The following is an 18,703-nucleotide window of genomic DNA, read 5'->3' on the forward strand; positions in this document are numbered from 1 at the left end:
GTCAATATATATGATCAAATAATATAAAATCATCCTGATTGCTATGTTACAATCTATATGGTCAAATAATACGAAATCATCCTTGCCATGTGATAACATCAAGAAGTTTCTCAATAATATGAATTAAAGACCACGTACTCTGCCAACGCAATTGTGTTCGTCTATCAGACAATGTCAGGGAAAAACTATAATGAAGCTCACAAATATTTTGTTTTTACTTTTATAATTGCCATGATTAACATTTAAGCTACAATGCTTCATCACATGGTAAGTGCCAGTGGGTGCTTATTATCAACAACATTCAAGGAGTGCCTTACAACATTCCAAACAATAAGTATTTCAGATAACGATCTTACTTCTAAGAAGGCTGTGTAACTAAAACATAGTTGCCTCCAAACAGTTTTGTTTTTGAAGCACCCATAAAGCTGTTTATCACATTGCCAAATGGGAAGAAAACACATTCCATACTGGAGAGATCTTGAAGCCACCTGACCTGGTTAAGCTGGTTTATAGCTCAGAGCAGAGAAAGAAAGTAAAGTAGTCCTTCTGTTGAATAATGCTATCTATTCCAGAACCACCTTTTTGTTCTCCAATATTTCAAGAGTGGCCATTGAAACTGGAATTGGTGGCAATATTCTTTTCTTTTAGTTTGGAACTGGATGAATGACTGCCTGCAAGTGCAGCCAACTCCGGCCTTTCATTCACTATGTGTGCCCTGACATTATTAGAGTAATCTTATTTTTAAAGTAATTTTAAGAAACTGCAAAGACTACCATAATGAAAATTCCTTTGGCAAAAAAAAAAAAAAAAAGATAAACAAAATAGGGACTGGGTTCAGTGGCTCATGCCTGTAATGCCAATACTTTGGGGATCTGAGATAGAAGGATCACTTGAGGCTAGAAGTTTGAGACAGCAGTGAGCCATGATTGCACCACTGCACTACAGCCTGTGTGACAGAGCATGATCCTGTCTCCAAAGGAAGAAAAAAAAGATAAAACAATAGTACTTCCTGCTTGGATGGAGCTGCTTAAAGAAACTACATTCATGCCTTAATAGGTATGACTCTCTTAATTTCTGCATCAACATGCTATGGCATCAAATGCTCAATTAGCAATCCTCACAGAAGTCGTGTCTACCGCTGTTAATCTTATCAACTACATCAGAGCTAAGGTCTTTTCGAGATATTCTGTTAAGAAATATAAGCAAGGGGACCAGGCACAGTGGCTCACGCCTGTAATCCCGGCACTTTAGGAGACTGGGGCGGGTGGATCACATGAGGTCAGGAGTTGGAGATCAGCCTCACCAACATGGTGAAACCCCGTCTCTATTAAAAATACAAAAGTTGGCCAGGCGCAGTGGCTTATGCCTGTAATCCCAGCACTTTGGGAGGCCGAGGCGGGCAGATCATGAGGTCAGGAGATGGAGACCATCCTGGCTAACACAGTGAAACCCCATCTCTACTAAAAATGCAAAAAATTAGCCAGGGGTCATGGTGGGCACCTGTGGTCCCAGCTGCTCGGGAGGCTGACACAGGAGGATGGTGTGAACCCAGGAGGTGGAGCTTGCAGTGAGCCGAGATCGTGCCACTGCACTCCAGCCTGGGCAACAGAGTGAGACTCCATCTCAAAAAAAAAAAAAAAAGAAAAAAAAAATTAGCCAGGCCTGGTGGCGGGTGCCTGTAATCCCAGCTACACGGGAGGCTAAGGCAGGAGAATCGCTTTAACCCAGGAGGCAAAGGTTGCAGTGAGCCAAGGTTGCGCCATTGCACTCCAGCCTGGGGGACAGAGCAAGACTCCGACTCAAAAAAAAAAAAAAAGAAAGAAATATGAGCAAAGTACTGGCACAGTGGCTCATGTGATAATCTCAGAACTTTGAGAAGCAGAGGCAGGCAAATCACTTGAGCCCAGGAGTTTAAGACGAACCTGGGCAACACAGGGAGAACCCGACTCTACAGAGAACACAAAAATTATGTGGGTGTGGTGGGGCATGCCTGTGGTCCCAGCTACTTAGAAGGCTTAAGTGGGAGAATTGCTGGAACCCACGAGGCAGAAGTTGCAGAGAGCTGAGATCGTGCCACTGCACTCCAGCCTGGGCAACAGGGCAAAACTCTGTCTCAGGAAAAAAAAAAAAAAAAAAAAGAAAAGAAGAAGAAAGAAGAGAGAGAGAAAGAAAGGGAGAAAGAAAAAGAAAAAGGAAGAAGGAAAGAAAAGGGAAGGGGAGGGGAGGGAAAAGGGGCATCGGGAAAGAGGAATGGGGAAATGAAGAGCAAAAGAGAACATGAAATTCTAAACACAATTTATTTATTTATTTATGACCAAGTCTTGCTCTGTTGCCCAGGTCGGAGTGCAGCGGCGTGATCTTGGCTCACTGCAACCTCTTCCTTCTGGGTTCAAGCGATTCTCCCGTCCCAGCCTCCCGATTAGCTGGGACTACAGGTGCCCACGACCACGCCCAGCTAATTTTTGTATTTTTAGTAGAGATGGGGTTTCACCATGTTGGCCAGGCTGGTCTCAAACTCCTGACCTCCGGTGATCCACCCGCCTTGGCTTCCCAAAGTGCTGGGATTACAGGCGTGAGCCACTGCACTCAGCCTGAGATCATGAAGTTCACTGGTATTCCAAAGGACTAGTCCTGCAGCGTTTGACTGAACTTGAGGTAGAGGTTCTACTTTTTGAGATTGAGGGAAAGTACATTCTAAGAACAAATGACAGGAAGGATTACTTACTGATTTAGCTTGGCTGATATTTGAGACCACATGAATGAGGTAAATCTTTCAATTCATGGCCCTACAGACACCATTTTGAATGCTGCTGAAAACCTACGTGCTCTTTTAGCTAAACAGCCATTTCAGAAGAGAGAACTGGATCAACTATGTAAATTTTTCCAAAGCTGGACATAGATTTCTATAGGTTGGAAGAACACTGCAGATATCTTATGAAGGTCACTTCTGTTCAAACTGAAATGTGGATTTATAATTCTATTCTACCTGATGTAGACAGCAAAACGTTGACAATCTTTGTTGATAATGATTTCAGTGGCTTGATGAGAAGAAATAATATATACTGAACCAATGGAGGTGTCATAGAAAAATTTCTGGTTCCTTGGAGTAGGTTTCTTTTCAGCTTGCTTTTCTAAATGTGTGGCTCTTATTCCATTTGCCACAATTATTGTGAACCAGGTTTTAAGCACTTATTGCTATAATAAAGAAAAGTTAAAAATGACTGACAGTTTTAAAACAAGAAGACATCCATGCTGCCATGTCAGAAACCACTGCACAGTTCCAACTTATTTTTTAAGCCAAGCCAAAGTAGTCTTCTTGAGCATAAACTTATCTTTTCACTTTATTTGCAAAATTTGAATTTATTAAATATGTTCATAAGTAGCCTTTAATCTTTTTCTTTTTTGAGACGGAGTTTTGCTCCTGTTGCCCAGGCTGGAGTGCAATGGCACGATCTTGGCTCACCACAACCTCCACCTTCTGGGTTCAAGCAATTCTCCTGCCTCAGCCTCCCAAGTAGCTGGGATTACAACGCATGCGCCACCACACCCAGCTAATTTTGTATTTTTAGTAGAAATGAGGTTTTTCCATGTTGGTCAGGCTGGTCTCGAACTACCTACCTCAGGTGATCTGCCCACCTCCGCCTCCCAAAGTGCTGGGATTACAGGTGTGAGCCACTGTGTCCGGCCACCTTTAATTTTTACATTAAAATGGTATGAGGTTAATTGGTTAAAAAATATTTTTTATTTGTAAAAACAATCAATTTAAAATGTAACAAATGCATGCAAAATTTTGTGTGTGTACACGTTTACATGCATTATTCTGAAGGAAGCAACCACGAGCCAGGAAGAAGAGCCATTGTTCAGGGGCCCCTGCTTTATGTCCTTTCTTATGGTGCTGAACTTGGACATGCTGTTCTCACTAGGACCTGAAAGGCTCAACCAAGGTGAGAGCAATGTTTTCTTTCACTCAAACTTTTGTTAATGCAGCTTAAAATTATACCTTGAATAGAATGTTTACTAGCCATGCTGTACTTTGGGTTCATAACAAACTTATTAACTATTGAACTTGAACTACCACTTAAAAAATACAGTAGAAATGCTCTTAAGTGACTCACACTTAGCCAGCTCCTAAGACCAACTTAGTCTTATACTCCCCTTTCCCTCTGAAAACACCCACTGCACACTGACAATCTACGACTAGTTTACATGTGCATTTCTGCACCCATGCAGTTCCATGCCAGTCACTGATACTTGTTGCTTTGCCTATTTCTACTTGTTGTATCTCTTATTCTTATTATGTAAATTCATTAAATATTACATGAACCACTGAAATGTGCATGCAAAAGAGAACAATGAGGATGAATGCTTTGAAAGGACTAGATAAAAGCAAAACACTTTAAAGAAAGGAACTGCTGAAAAATTAGGTGTGAGTGAAACAACTATAAAAGGCTAGGGGGAAACTGTGAAAATCTAAAAGGATTTTGTACTCAGACTACTTAAAATCTGTCTAGTTCTCACTCTAAAGAATCTGAAACTGTTATTTTTAGATGATGGATTCAACCGTGGTTTATGCAAAATAAACTGTTTATTAACCTATACTCAGAGTCCTGTGCTTACATCCAAAGATTCACAAGTGAAGTACTCTTATACATTTTAAGTAAAAAATGTTCAAAAAATATATAATGATTTTTAAATGATTCCCACTTGAACCAACTTTTTAAAATTACCTACACATACCAACTGTGTCATACGAGAGAATTTCTACTAACTGAAGAATCATATTAATCACTCCTAAAATTAATCTTTCCAGATTATTGCAATCTTGTGAAATGGTGACTTGGTCATCCACCACACTAGCTATGCCTCCTGGCATGCTTATTTCAATCTGGTAAACATGATTACCAGTGCATCTTACTAAAAAAAAAAATACGTTAAAATAAGTATCAAAAGAAGACTAAGAAGCATATTCATAAATGATTCTCTATTTATATCTCAAAAGACAAGTTGTTTGCCTAACTAAATAGTGATGTCTTAACTGCTGGAGTTAATGACCATCTGTAGTGGGTGCTGATGGTGTTCTGCCAGGTCCCCTTTACAGGCCGGTGCATCTGTTCTCCAGCTACTGTGAGTGTTGGCTGCTGGAGAAAGGCCTCAGGTAGACAGGGGCCGCCACACCCGGAAGGTTACATGCCATCATTCTCTACTCCACTGACTAACACAGGTATAAAAGGCCTGCCTCTTTGCTCTTGCTCCAAAACTTCCCATAAGTCCAGGCTGAATCCAGACCACTGCTTAGACCACATGCCTGTTTAGGCTCCTCCCCTGACCACCCTCGTTCGCTCGCTCTTGTTCTCCTGAGAGTGCTCCTGCAGTAAATCACATAAATCCAAGTCCATGTCCCGGGATCTGCTTCTAGCTAACATGACCTAACATAGTACCAATAATAAATAAAATTGTATTTACACTAGAGAGACAATGTCATGTGACACCTTCATATGGAGTCATCTTTTTATTATGGCATAAAACATCACAAACATTTAACCTCCAAAACTTACATAAACATTGTAGGCTTACACTGAAGCATAAGGTATAGTGGGTATACACATACACAAATGCAAAATTATAAATTTTTTGAATGACAATTTTGACAATTTAATGAATACATGCTTTTAAAGGTATTATTTTAATACGGATACTTTCCAAACACTTAAAAGAATAAAATGACAAATGATGACTAAGTCATCGTACTTTTTAAAACTGTCTTTTAAATGACTCAACCGAAGTATTTTTCCCTCTATCATGTCATCAAAAAGTAGCAATGTCTTTAAGTTGCCTAGTGCAATTTACAGCATCCTCTAGTAACAAATTACCCATGAGAAACAAGCATGTCTCATTTAATAAATGAAATGTGTTACTGTAAATCTGAAGTAAAAAAAGATTGGAGGGAAAAAAAGCTATCTTATCAGGAATATTCATAGAGTCTGGGACCAATGAGTAAAGAAATATCACAAATTACATTTCAAGATGGCACTGAAGGCTGGGGAAAGCAGCCCAAAGACCGCCTCAACTGGAAAAACAGTATTTCCACAGAGCAAACTTACAAGATCTACTGTTGATTAGATGACAGCAGCAGCAGCAACAACAACAACAAAGGATATCCACATAAGGAAAAAGTGAACTTCTTAAGAGGACACCAGGGACCAAGGTAGGCACAAATGGTTATTGCTCATTAGACGCTATCATAAGCAAGGCCCTCTGAACTCCATACTTTGCCAGCACTCACTCCAAGGTTTCATAAACTCACAAATAACTCTGCATTACATGAAGATCAGCTCCATACTATTCTATTTACAAGGTTTTATGTTGTATGGTGTGTGTGTGTGTGTATAATATATACATATTTAATACTCACTACTCTTATCTCCAGCACCCAGAACAGTGTCTGCCTCTTGGTAAATACAAATGAGTGAATGAATCCCAAGACCAACGGGAATGAACTGAGTTTTAAATTGAAAAGTGACATAATCAAATTTGCCCATCAGAAAAATCATTCTGGCTCTAGAATGGAAATAAATGCATCAGCAAGGCCTGAAACCAGGAAGACCTTTGGTGGTTGTTATTTCTCTATTTACTGCAGGACACATTTTAGGCTTTACAAAAACACTCATTAAGAAATGACATTCACTTATGTATAAAGCTAAGCTGAAAGCTTGGTAATGTATTACATTAGCTCTTTTAGAAGCTGAACTACATTCCCGTTCAGCTTCCCCAATAATAGCTAAAACTGAAAAACAAAACAGCTAAAACTTACATAGCATTTATTATGTGTCAGGCAATCAAAACATTTTATTACTCATATCATGTATATCTTAGGAGAGGAATGTTAACCTATACTACGCTAAGATGGTTCAGAATCTAAGATGTTTGAATACGTTTGTTTGATACAAATAAGAGGCTGGGCATGGTGGCTCACACCTGTAATCCCAGCACTTTGGGAGGCCGAGGCGGGTGCATCACCTGAGGTCAGATGTTTGAGACCAGCCTGGCCAACTTGGTGAAACGCCGTCTCTAATAAAAATACAAAAATTAGCCAGGCATGGTGGCAGGTGCCTGTAATCCTAGCTACTTAGGAGGCTGAGGCAGGAGAATTGCTTCAATCCAGAAGGCGGAGGTTGCAGTGAGCTGAGATCGTGCCACTGCACTCCAGTCTGGGCAACAGAGCAATACTCTGTCTCAAAAAAAAAAAAGAAAATAAATAACAAAGAAATATAATCTTTCCATTTGACATGTTATGCTTAAGGTAACATACAAATCAACTTCTTATAAATGCTAACAAAATTGCAATTAACAACATCTCATTTATGAGGTATTTTCTCACTTGTTAAATTTTTATTATTAAAAATATCACTTTAGTTGAAATTACTCCCAGAGATGCTAATAAAGTGACTATATAAAATAATAAATAAATAATCTCTTCTTATGAGTAAGTCCTAAATAATTTTGCTTTTTCAATTTAGGTTACAGCTTTACAATGGAGTTCCCTGTTCAATAAATAACCACAACCCATGGTTATCTAGTAATTGGCAATTCATATCCATCATTTCATTAATCTTATAACAACATTGTGAGATAGGTATTATTATAATAACTTATGCCAAAGGGACTTGGGCTCACAGAGTTCATATGATTAACTCAAGAAACTCAAGTAAGCAACAACAGTGTCAAGATGCAAACCTGAGTCTTCTACGTCATCCTTGATACTCAAGTACTCTACAACCGTGTGAAAGCACCAAAACCAGAAGAGTGAATCAACTCAGCTGCATCCTTTACTCTTACATGGCAAAATTTTTCTTTTTTCCTTTTTGTCATGGTAAGACAAGACTTCAGCTCTTCAGGCCAGGCGCAGTGGCTCACGCCTGTAATCCCGGCACTTTGGGAGGCCGAGGCGGGTGGATCACGAGGTCAGGAGATCAAGACCATCCTGGCTAACACGGTGAAACCCCGTCTCTACTAAAAATACAAAAAATTAGCCGGGCGTGGTGGCGGGTGCCTGTAGTCCCAGCTACTCGGGAGGCTGAGGCAGGAGAATGGCGTGAACCCGGGAGGCGGAGCTTGCAGTGAGCCCAGATCGCGCCACTGCACTCCAGCCTGGGTGACAGAGCAAGACTCCATCTCAAAAAAAAAAAAAAAAAAAAAAAAAAGACTTCAGCTCTTCAAAGTACATGACCATATATGATAAAAAAAAAAAATTCAGAGAATACTAAAGTCTTTAGCTGAGACCTTCATGCTGCACTTCATTATTAGAATTACTGATAATGCACACCCACAGGTACATTTAAACACTTGCTTCTCCCACACTTGGACAGATATCTCAAAAAAGGCAAAATGGTCAAAAGGAAGGCAGCAGAAGAGATTAAAAAAGAAATAAAAATATAATCATTATTCCCCAAAATAACCCAAAATTTCATCATCAAACAAATTCTAAAAGATGAGCCAAAGATATTTCCTAGGCTTTTGGGTATCAATCTGAAGAATAATGCTAGAGACAACAGCATAAATGACATACTTGATAGACTATTATTATACTTCACACAATGCTGGATTATGGGCAGGTAGGGGGACAGGGCAACAGGGTTGGAAAAATATACAGGGATGATCTTAAGAGCTTACAATCTAGAGGAAAGATTGCAGATGTGAAGGAAAATTCAGAGAACAAGTCAGCGCTATGCTCTCTATGGAGGGCTCTCAGTGCAACAATTCAGAGAATAAAGCAATTTGGGCAGGATTTGGACAGGTGGAAAAAAAGATGAGCACTACCAATGGGGGAACAAGATAAGGCAGGGCATCAGAGGGTGGAAAAGTACACATAATTGTAGGCAAGTGAAGGAAAATAAACTGGACTAGAAAGTAGGTGGACAAATCAACAAGCAAAAAACAAACGATGCCATTAAAAAATGGGCAAAGGATATGAATAGATCCTTCTCAAAAGAAAACATACACACGGCCAACAAGCATATGAAAAAATGTTCAACATCACTAATCATCAGAGAAACGCAAATAAAAACCACAATGAGATACCATCTCACACCAGTCAGAAGGGCTATTATTCAAAAGTCAAAAAATAACAGATACTGGTGAGGTTGTGGAGAAAACAGAACGTTTATACATTGCAAGTGGGAATGTAAATTACATCAGCCACTGTGGAAAGCAGTTGAAATTTCTCAAAGAACTTAAAAAAGAAATACCACTCAACCCAGAAATCCCATTACTGGGTATATACACAAAGGAATATAAATCATTCTACCAAAAAGACACATGTACTCATATGTTCATTGCATGTTCACTGTGGCACTATTCAAAATAGCAAAGACATGGAATCAACCTAGATGCCCATCAATGGTGGACTGGATAAAGAAAATATGGTACATATACACCACAGAATACTATGCAGCCATTTTAAAAAATGAAATCATGTCCTTTGCAGCAACATGGATACAGCTGGAGGCCATTTTCCTAAGCAAACTGATGTAGGAAAAGAAAATGATCTCACTTATAAGTGGGAGCTAAATATTGAGTACACATGGAAATAAAAATGGAAAGAACAGGGCCTACTTGAGGGGAGAGGGTAGGAGGAGGGTGATGGTTGAAAAACTACATATAGGGTACTATGCTCACTACTTAGGTGACAAAATCATTTTTACACCAAACACCAGCAACAGGCAATTTACTCAGGTAACAAACCTGAACATGTACCCCCAAACCTAAAATAAATGTTGGGGAAAAAATAGAAAGTAGGCAGAATATCAGGGTAAGCTGGGCAAAAAAAGACAGGGGAAACTGAAAGCAAGGCAAGAATTTGGGCTTGAATAGTTAACTGGGAAAAAATGCAGTATATGTTCTTAAACAGGAAAACTGCACGAAAATGTTGTATTTTAGTAAGACTGTATATTACGTATAACAGCATATGATATTAAACTGCATAAATGGAAGAGAGAGCCTACAGAAAGGCAGACAGGTTAAGATACCCCTTGAAAGAATTCATACATAAGGTAAAATGAGTGATGGCACTTTCCCTTCTTAGGCCCAGAAAAGGTAAATCCAAGGATCACTTTAAAGGGAAAATTATAGCACTTTGTGAGAAAATAGAAGAGGCCGGGCTGGGCACAGCGGCTGATACCTGTAATCCTAGCACTTTGGAAGGCCAAGGCAGATGGGTCACTTGAGGTCAGGAGTTTGAGACCAGCCTGGCTAACATGGTGAAACCCCGTCTCTACTAAAAATACAAAAATTATCCGGGCACAGTGGTGCACATTTGTAATCCCAGCTACTCAGGAGGCTGAGGCAGGAGAACAGCTTGAACCTGGGAGGCAGAGGTTGCAGTAAGCTGAGATCACACCACTGTACTCCAGCCTGGGTGACAGAGTGAGACTCCATCTCAAAAAAAAAAAAAAAAAAAAAAAAAAGAGAGAGAAAGAGGTCGAAATAGAGAAGAATCCAAAAAGAATCCAAAATTATTTAAAACTTTCTAGCTCAGAAAACTGATCAAGAAGATTAGTGATAGGCCAAAGGAAACTAGACAGTTCAAGAGAAGCAAGTCAATCTGAGTAAAAAAGAGTTTTATGCATATTACATGTATTTAAGTGTCAAAAAGTAAATCTTTGATATTCAAATATTCCACAAAGTCTTCAAGACATTTGATGAATAGCATTTTTTCTAGTTTAAATATATAGAAATTAATTCATCAGAAGAGTTTTCAGTTTCATTTCCAAAGAAAACCTTACATGACACATGAAGACATCTGATGAGGCTTTCCTATTATTCTAAGTAGTGCTGAAAAAAAATTATCTTAAAAAGGTAATGAAACTGAAAGATTAGTGGTAAAATTTTTGAATAAAAATTGAGATTTTATTATATTCACAATAAAAGCTTCCACCTACTCCATTTAGTCATCAAAACTGTGATTTTTTAAAGACAGATATACTTATAATGATATTTCTTAGTTATCCCATCTTCTCATAAGAGACTACACTGTCAGCTGGCAAAAAGGAAAAGTGTCTCCATGGCTGACAACTAATCCATTGTAAAACAGTGCAGATGCACGAAATGGAAATACAAAGGCAAAACATTACAGGTAAACTGTTTCCTTACCTTTGTAGAATTGTCTTCAAGGCCTGTAACCAAACTACTCAGTGCAGAGGTATAATAGATAATGAGTCAAAGTATTCAATGTGTTGAAAGAAAATACACACAAGGTTTGACTATACAAATTTGATATTAAAAATTTCACATATACAAAATGGGCTGATAATCTGCCTTCTTTATACTGTCCTAGTGTATTTTTTGGAATCAAGGTTATACTGGACTCATACAATGAGTTGGAGGAAATAATCCCCCTTTTCCTGTTCTCTGAAAGAGTTTGTGGAAGATCAGAATTATCTATGCCTTGAATATGTGGCAGAACTCATTCTTAAAACTGTACTGAGTGTCTTCCCAGTAGGAGGATTTTTGCTTACTGACCAATCTCTTTAACAGTTATAGGACTATGCAGGTTTCTCACACCTTTTTCAATCAGTTTGGTAATTTACACATTTCAAGATTACTGTGCATGTTAAACTTTGAGGAACATTACTTCAGGAAACTAACTCCTGTCACCTCCCAAATTAAATGCTATTTTGTCCAATTTTTCAGTTTTCTTTTTTCAACTCCACAAATGAGACATCGTGACCAGAGCTTTACACAGTCAGTATGCTTTAGACTGTTTGTTCAGTAATTCTTTTTGCGTCTCGGAAAATTCTCCAGGGATTATTTTCCTTCTTCCTAAAACTACTTCTTTTAAAATTCTCATAGGGGACCTATTGGTAGAAAACTCACTCAGCTTTTGTATGTTTGAAAATGTTGGCTGGGCGTGGTGGCTCATACCTGTAATCCCAGCACTTTGGGAGGCCGAGGCGGGCAGATCATGAGGTCAGGAGTTCGAGATCAGCCTGGCTAATATGGTGAAACCCCATCTTTACTAAAAATACAAAAATTAGCCAGCCGTGGTGGCATGAGCCTGTAGTCCCAGCTACTCAGGGAGCTGAGGCAGGAGAATCACTTGAACCCAGGAGGCGGAGGTTACAGTGAGCTAAGATTGTGCCACTGCACTCCAGCCTGGGTGACAGAGCAAGACTCCGTCTGAAAAAAAACAAGACAGAGCAAGACTCCATCTCAAAAACAACGACAACAACAACAACAAAAAAACAAGTGTCTTTTTGCCCACACTTAGGGAAAACAGTTTTGCTGAGTATACAAGTGTAGATTAACAGTTATTTTCTCTGGGCATTTTGAAGATATTATTCCACTTTACACGGCTTCCAGGGTTGCTGTTGTAAAGTCCACTGTTAAACTAATTGTTGTTCCTTTATAAATAAGTCTTTTCTCTTTCACTGCTTTTCAGGTATTTCTCTGTCTCTTACGTTCATCAGTTTCTCTCTGACGTATCTACATAAGAATTTCTTAATACTTGTATGCAAGTACTTGTATTTGCTCTCTGCAAATTCACATTTAATCCTGTAAACTTCCAGCTATTACTTCTTTGAACAGTGCCTCTACTCATTCTATAAGCTCCTTCTGAAAGTCTGATTAGAAAAATGTATCTTCTCTATCTATTCTCTAATTTTTTTTCTTTTTGAGACAACCCAGGCTGGAGTGTAGTGATGTGATCATAACTCCCTGTGGCCTTGACCTCCCAGGCTCAGACAACCCTCTCACCTCAGCCTCCTGAATGGCTAGGACTACCGTCATGCATGCACCACCATGCCCAGCTAAGTTAGTTTGTTTTTCTAGAGGTAAGGTCTCACTATGTTGCCCAGACAGAAGGGGATCCTCCCACCTCAGCTTCCCAAAGTGCTGGGATTATAGTTGTGAGCCACCACACCTGGCCTATCCTCTATATCTTAATAGTCCTCTCATATGCTATCTCTTTTTTCTCCATTCTATATTCTGCATATTTTCTTCAAATCTATGTTCCAATCCACAATAATTTTCTCTTTAGCTATATCTCATCTACTAGTAAAGCATCCATTAAGTTTATACTTTGAATTGTTTTTTTCACTCCTAGAAGGACTACTGGTTCTTTCTCCGATCTGTCTGGTGATTTTTTAGCATGTATTATTCCGTAATATTATAATCAAATCTCTTTTTAATTAAAAAAATACACATTTATATTTTATATCTAATAATTCCAACAATCTCTTTAGGTCTAATTCTATTTGTTGTTTCCACTTCTTTCACTCATAGTGCTTTGCTTCTTGAATGTTTGTGATTTTTTTATTTTTATTTTTTTTGAGACTGAGTCTCGCTCTGTCACCCAGGCTGGAGTGCAGTGGTGTGATCTCGGCTCACTGCAAGCTCCACCTGCTGGGTTCATGCCATTCTCCTGTCTCAGCCTCCCAACTAGCTGGGACTACAGGTGCCTGCCACCACGCCCGGCTAATTTTTTTTAATTTTTAGTAGAGATGCGGTTTAACCGTGTTAGCCAAGATGGTCTCGATCTCCTGACCTCATGATCCGCCTGCCTCGGCCTCCCAAAGTGCTGGGATTACAGGCGTGAGCCACCGCGCCCAGCTGGTGTTTGTAATTTTTGACAGTAAAATCAAGTCTGTAAAACTTTCTTTGGTATTTCCTTAAGATCTAAGTAAATCCTCCAGAGAAGATTTACATTTGCTTTGCTAGTGCTGTTGGGAACACTACCAACTCATAAGTAGAATAAACTAAATTCATGCTTGTGTGTGGTTTTTTGTTTTGTTTTGTTTTTAATATAAGACGGAGTCTTGCTCTGTGCAGTGGCTCACTGCAACCTCCACCTCCCGGATTCAAGCAATTCTCCCTGCCTCGGCCTCCACAGTAGCTGGGATTACAGGCGCCCGCCACCATGCCTGGCTAATTTTTGTATTTTTAGTAGAGATGGGGTGTTCCCATGCTGGCCTCAGCCTCCCAAAGTGCTGTGATTACAGGCATGAGCCACCATGCCTGGCCAGGATTTTTTTTTTAAATCACATAAGTGGATAACAAACTGAAGTTGCAAACCTGTATGATGTTTGGTTTAAGGTTGTGACTCAGGGAAGGCTTTTACTGCTTATTTGTTTCCTTCACCCGAAGCCAATGCTAAGCCAGAAAAGTTTCCCCTCTATCTCCCTTTGCAGGCTAAATTTTTATTTTCTCATTTACTGTATTACTGAGCAGTAGCCTTCTCTACCTCTTGAGTGCCTTAGAGGCTGTCTCCTATATATGAAGCATGAAAATGGTAAACCCAAAGAACTAGCTCAGAATTCACTGGTGGATTTCTCCAGCGTAACTTCTGCCCTCAGGCAGCTTATTTGCTTCTCTAAATTCCTGCTCCCATTTTATTTTTTCAAGCTTAAGAATTTTCCTTACTCTTGCCAGGTAATCTAAGCAGTTGATAGAAAGACTACTCAACTGCTTAGATTACCTGGCAAGAGTAAGGAAAATTCCTTATCTAGCACTTTAGAGGTTTAATAATGATTGTGGCCACATGCAGTGACTCATGCCTGTAATCCCAGCACTTTGGGAAGCCAAGGCAGGAGGATTACTTGGGCCCAGGAGTTTGAAGCCAGCCTGGGCAACATAACAAGACCCTGTCTCTACTAAATAAATAAGCAAGCAAGCTGGGTGTGGTGGCACATTCTTGCAGTCCCAGCTACTCATGAGGTGGAAGTGAAAGGATTGCTTGAGCCCAGAAGTTCAAAACATAGTGAGACAGGGTGTCGCTCTATCTCCCAGGCTGGAGAGCAATGGCACAATCATGGCTCACTGTAGCCTCAACCTTCCAGACTCAAGAGATACTCCTGCCTCAGCATCCCTAGTAGCTGGGACTATAAGTGAATGTCACAACACCCCAGGCTAATTTTTTTTTTATTTTATTTTCAGTAGAGATGAAGTCTCACTATGTTGCCCAGGCTGGTCTTGAACTCCTGGGCTCAAGTGATCCTCCCACCTCAGCCTCTCAAAGTGCTGAGATTACAGGCATGAGCCACTGCACCAGGCCCTAAGATTGCCTTTTTCTTTCTGCTTCTGTATTTGAAATATACTGCATGCATTAAATTAACAGACCAATGAATAGGATTAGTCTCATGGTTCTTGTTATGTACTATAAAATTCAATGGTGAAATTAATCATTAATATTACATTTTAATAGTGTCCTTGAGAAGGTTCTGTAGATGCTATGTCTATTTTGCTATAGAGAAGTTATCTGTTATTACAGATTAAAGTTGTTTAGCTTTGACCATATCTAGAATAAAACATCATCTCAGTCTGAGATAACGTTTTCTTTTAAAAACTGCTATAAATCTATTTTTAAAATAAAATAAATAATTGGGTTAATCAAAAGTATATAAACAGTAGTTTCATTTGATCAATTATATTAATATTTTTACTAAGTTTTGCTTTTGATAAAAAACATAAAAACTGACATTTCTAAAACTTTAATATGAAAAAAGAATCTCTAAAACATGGAAAGTCAGGTAAACATTGCAAATAAGAATAGCAATTTGTTTTCAAATTTTCAAGGATCTTTACAGAGATCCCTTATTATATGGAATAAGTATACTCATCCATTCATTCAAAAATATTTGAGAAACTTCTATGCATAAGTTACCCACTAAGAAAATTTGTTTACCCAAATCCTATTTTTCTGGCAATTTTACATTACTGAATTATAGAGGAGTTAGATGGAATTCTGCCATCTAAATAAATGGCAGATGGCAGGAAACATGCCAAGACACTATGAACTCTTCAGGCAATATAGATTATGATTAAAGTATAAGCATATAATATTTTTCTATCACAGACTTCTGCCTGTTTTAAAATTGTTTAACCTAACCTGTAGTAAAAAAGGAAGAAGACCATTCACAGATTTCTTCCTGTTTTAAAATTATTTAACCTAACCTGTAGTAAAAAAGGAAGAAGATCATTCTCACATCAAGGATTACTTTAAACAGAACTTGAGAGAATTTACAGAACCTTGTATTCGAAATATTTAAAAGTGTGCATGACTTTTTATAAAGTACCTGAAAATGAAAAACAAAAACATATGTTCATACAAAAACTTATACATGAATGTTCATAGCAGCATTATATTCATGTATTTGTTTATTTTTCAGAGAGAGGGTCTTGCTCTGTTGCCTAGGGTGGAGTACAGTGGCACAATCATGGCCCACTGCAGCCTCAAACTCCTGTTCAAGCAATCCTCCCACCTCAGCCTCCCAAGTAGCTAGGAATACAGGCACATATCACACCATGTCCAACCAATTTTTTAATTTTGTCAAGATGGGGGGGTCTCACTATTTTGCTCAGGCTAGTCTCCAAAGCAGCATTATTTATAACAGCCAAAAGATGGAAACAACCCAAATGTCCATCCCCTGATGAACAGAGAAACAAAATGTGGTATATCTGTACAATGAAATAGTAAGTCATAAAAAGTATGAAGTACTGGCCGGGCAGGGTGGCTCACACCTGTTAATTCCAGCCCTTTGGGAGGCCAAGGCGGGCAGACTGCCTGAGGTTAGGAGTTTGAGACCAATCTGGCCAACATAGTGAAACTCCGTCTCTATTAAAAATACAAAAAAATTAGCCGAGCGTGGTGGTGTGTGCCTGTAATCTCAGCTACTCCGGAGGCTGAGGCAGGAGAATTACTTGAACCAGGGAGGTGGAGGCTGCAGTGAGATTGCGCCACTGCACTCCAACCTGGGCGGCACAGCGAGACTCCATCTCAAAGAAAAAAAAAAAAGTATGAAGTACTGATGTGTACTTCAACATGAATGAACGTAGAAAACATTATGTTAAGTGAAAGAAGCTGGTCACCAGGGACTATACACTTGTATGTTTACCTTTATATGAAATGCCCAGAAGAGGCAAATATATAGATACAAAAAGTCAGTTAGTGGTTGTTTAGGACTGGGGAGGATGGTGAGCTTGCTTGGGCATTAATAGCTAAATGGTTCAGGGTTTCTTTCCGAGGTAAGGAAAATGTTATAAAATTGACTGTTATAAAATTGCTGCACAACTTTGTAAATATACTAAAACCACTGAATTGCACACTTTAAATGATGGAACAATATGGTACGTGAGTTATATCTCAATAAAGTCGTTACCAAGAAAAAAAGCCACATACAAATAAAACAGATAAAAACATGAAGATAAAACAGATATTATAAAAACAATCTATAATATATATCAACCTTAAGAACTTTTGACCAGATGTCACAAAGCACTATTTTTAAGGGAACTGAGTCACCACAGAACTGTGACCCTCTTTCCCCTTTGAGTAGATATTGCCTTTGAAACAGGAAACAAAGGTAGGAATAAAGGGTATTATTTTGATATTTTGAAAGCATGATTTCTTAGGAATACGGTGGGGTAGAGCTTGGATTTTTAAAAAATACATCTGAACAAATTATCTGAAGGTGGAATGTACAATAACATCTCCAAGTTGACAGTTACACTAAATTTCCGACAACATGCTTAGTTGATGGGAATAAACTATTCATTTTGCTTATTCACTGGTAGCTGTGAAGATTGGGCCTATATGGCATGCTAAACTACTCAGGGAGGTTATAAAGACCTCATACAGCAGGGCCGTAGACATGAAGGCTCATTACTAAATGACCTAAAGACAGCTTACATGAGTGAACTTAAACAGACATGAGGCAGGCCGGGCGTGGTGGCTCACGTCTGTAATCCCAGCACTTCTGGGAGGCTGAGGCTGGCAGATCACGAGGTCAGGAGTTCGAGACCAGCCTAGTCAAAATGGTGAAACCCGAATTAGCTGGGCATGGTGGTGCATGCCTGTAATTCCAGCTACTCAGGAGGCTGAGGCAGAAGAATCGCTTGAACCCAGGAGGCAGAAGTTGCAGTGAGCCAAGATCGAGTCACTGCACTCCAGCCTGGGCGACACAGCTAGACTTCGTCTCAAAAAAAACCAAAAAAAAACAAAACAAAACAAAACAAAAAACAGACATGAGGCTAGAGAAGTGGCTGGTATTGATTACAGAGGCCCCAAGAGAAAGGCTTTTTTTCTTGCTATAATGTTTGACATTTTGGAAGGGATGGGCAGATACCCTTATATGGACAGGTGTAATCCATCCTGTCAGGGGCTAGAACACTGAGGTCCCTGAGAGTGTGAAGCTAAACTGCAGCGGGGAAGAAAAATGGTCTGTCCTCTGATGCTCTCCCTGGTCTTCCAGGAAAAGAGATCTAGGCCTGCTGAGAATGGGGAGAGGGAGGGGAAGAGTTAAAGGCCTCCTTTGTATCTTGACCTGATGGGAGAAAAATGACAGAAGCCAGTTCTCACAGCAGCGGTGGCTGCAGAGCAACACAATCCAGGACAGGGAGAGAACTAAATAGGAAACATACACATGACGAGAAGCTGCATAACTGGCAAGGCCTAGTGTAAAATGAAAATGCGGGTGCCTTGTTCATGAATTACTAATAATTTCAGAACAGTGACAGCAGAGCATTACACCAAACATGGGGCTCTTCTACATGCAGGGATCTCTACAACTGCACAGGTCACATCCCCCTTAAGTCAGCCCTGATTTCTAAGCAGCAAAAGCAGTGGTAGCAAAAATTCAGAAAGCAAAGGAAAGTTACAAAGCAGAAAACCAAGATCATGTAAAATCCCGCTACCACTAAGATTTTAGTCTAT

The 18,703-nt window shown here is 39.3% G+C and overlaps 1 protein-coding gene across 4 annotated transcripts in view; it reads right to left on the reverse strand.

The window, feature by feature from the left end:
• RPS6KA5 (ribosomal protein S6 kinase A5) overlaps positions 1 to 18,703 on the reverse strand; it is a 190,963-nt gene that overhangs the window by 111,720 nt on the left and 60,540 nt on the right.

This window comes from Pongo abelii, chromosome 15 (assembly GCF_028885655.2).
Source record: "Pongo abelii isolate AG06213 chromosome 15, NHGRI_mPonAbe1-v2.0_pri, whole genome shotgun sequence".
Taxonomy (NCBI): Eukaryota; Metazoa; Chordata; class Mammalia; order Primates; family Hominidae; genus Pongo; species Pongo abelii.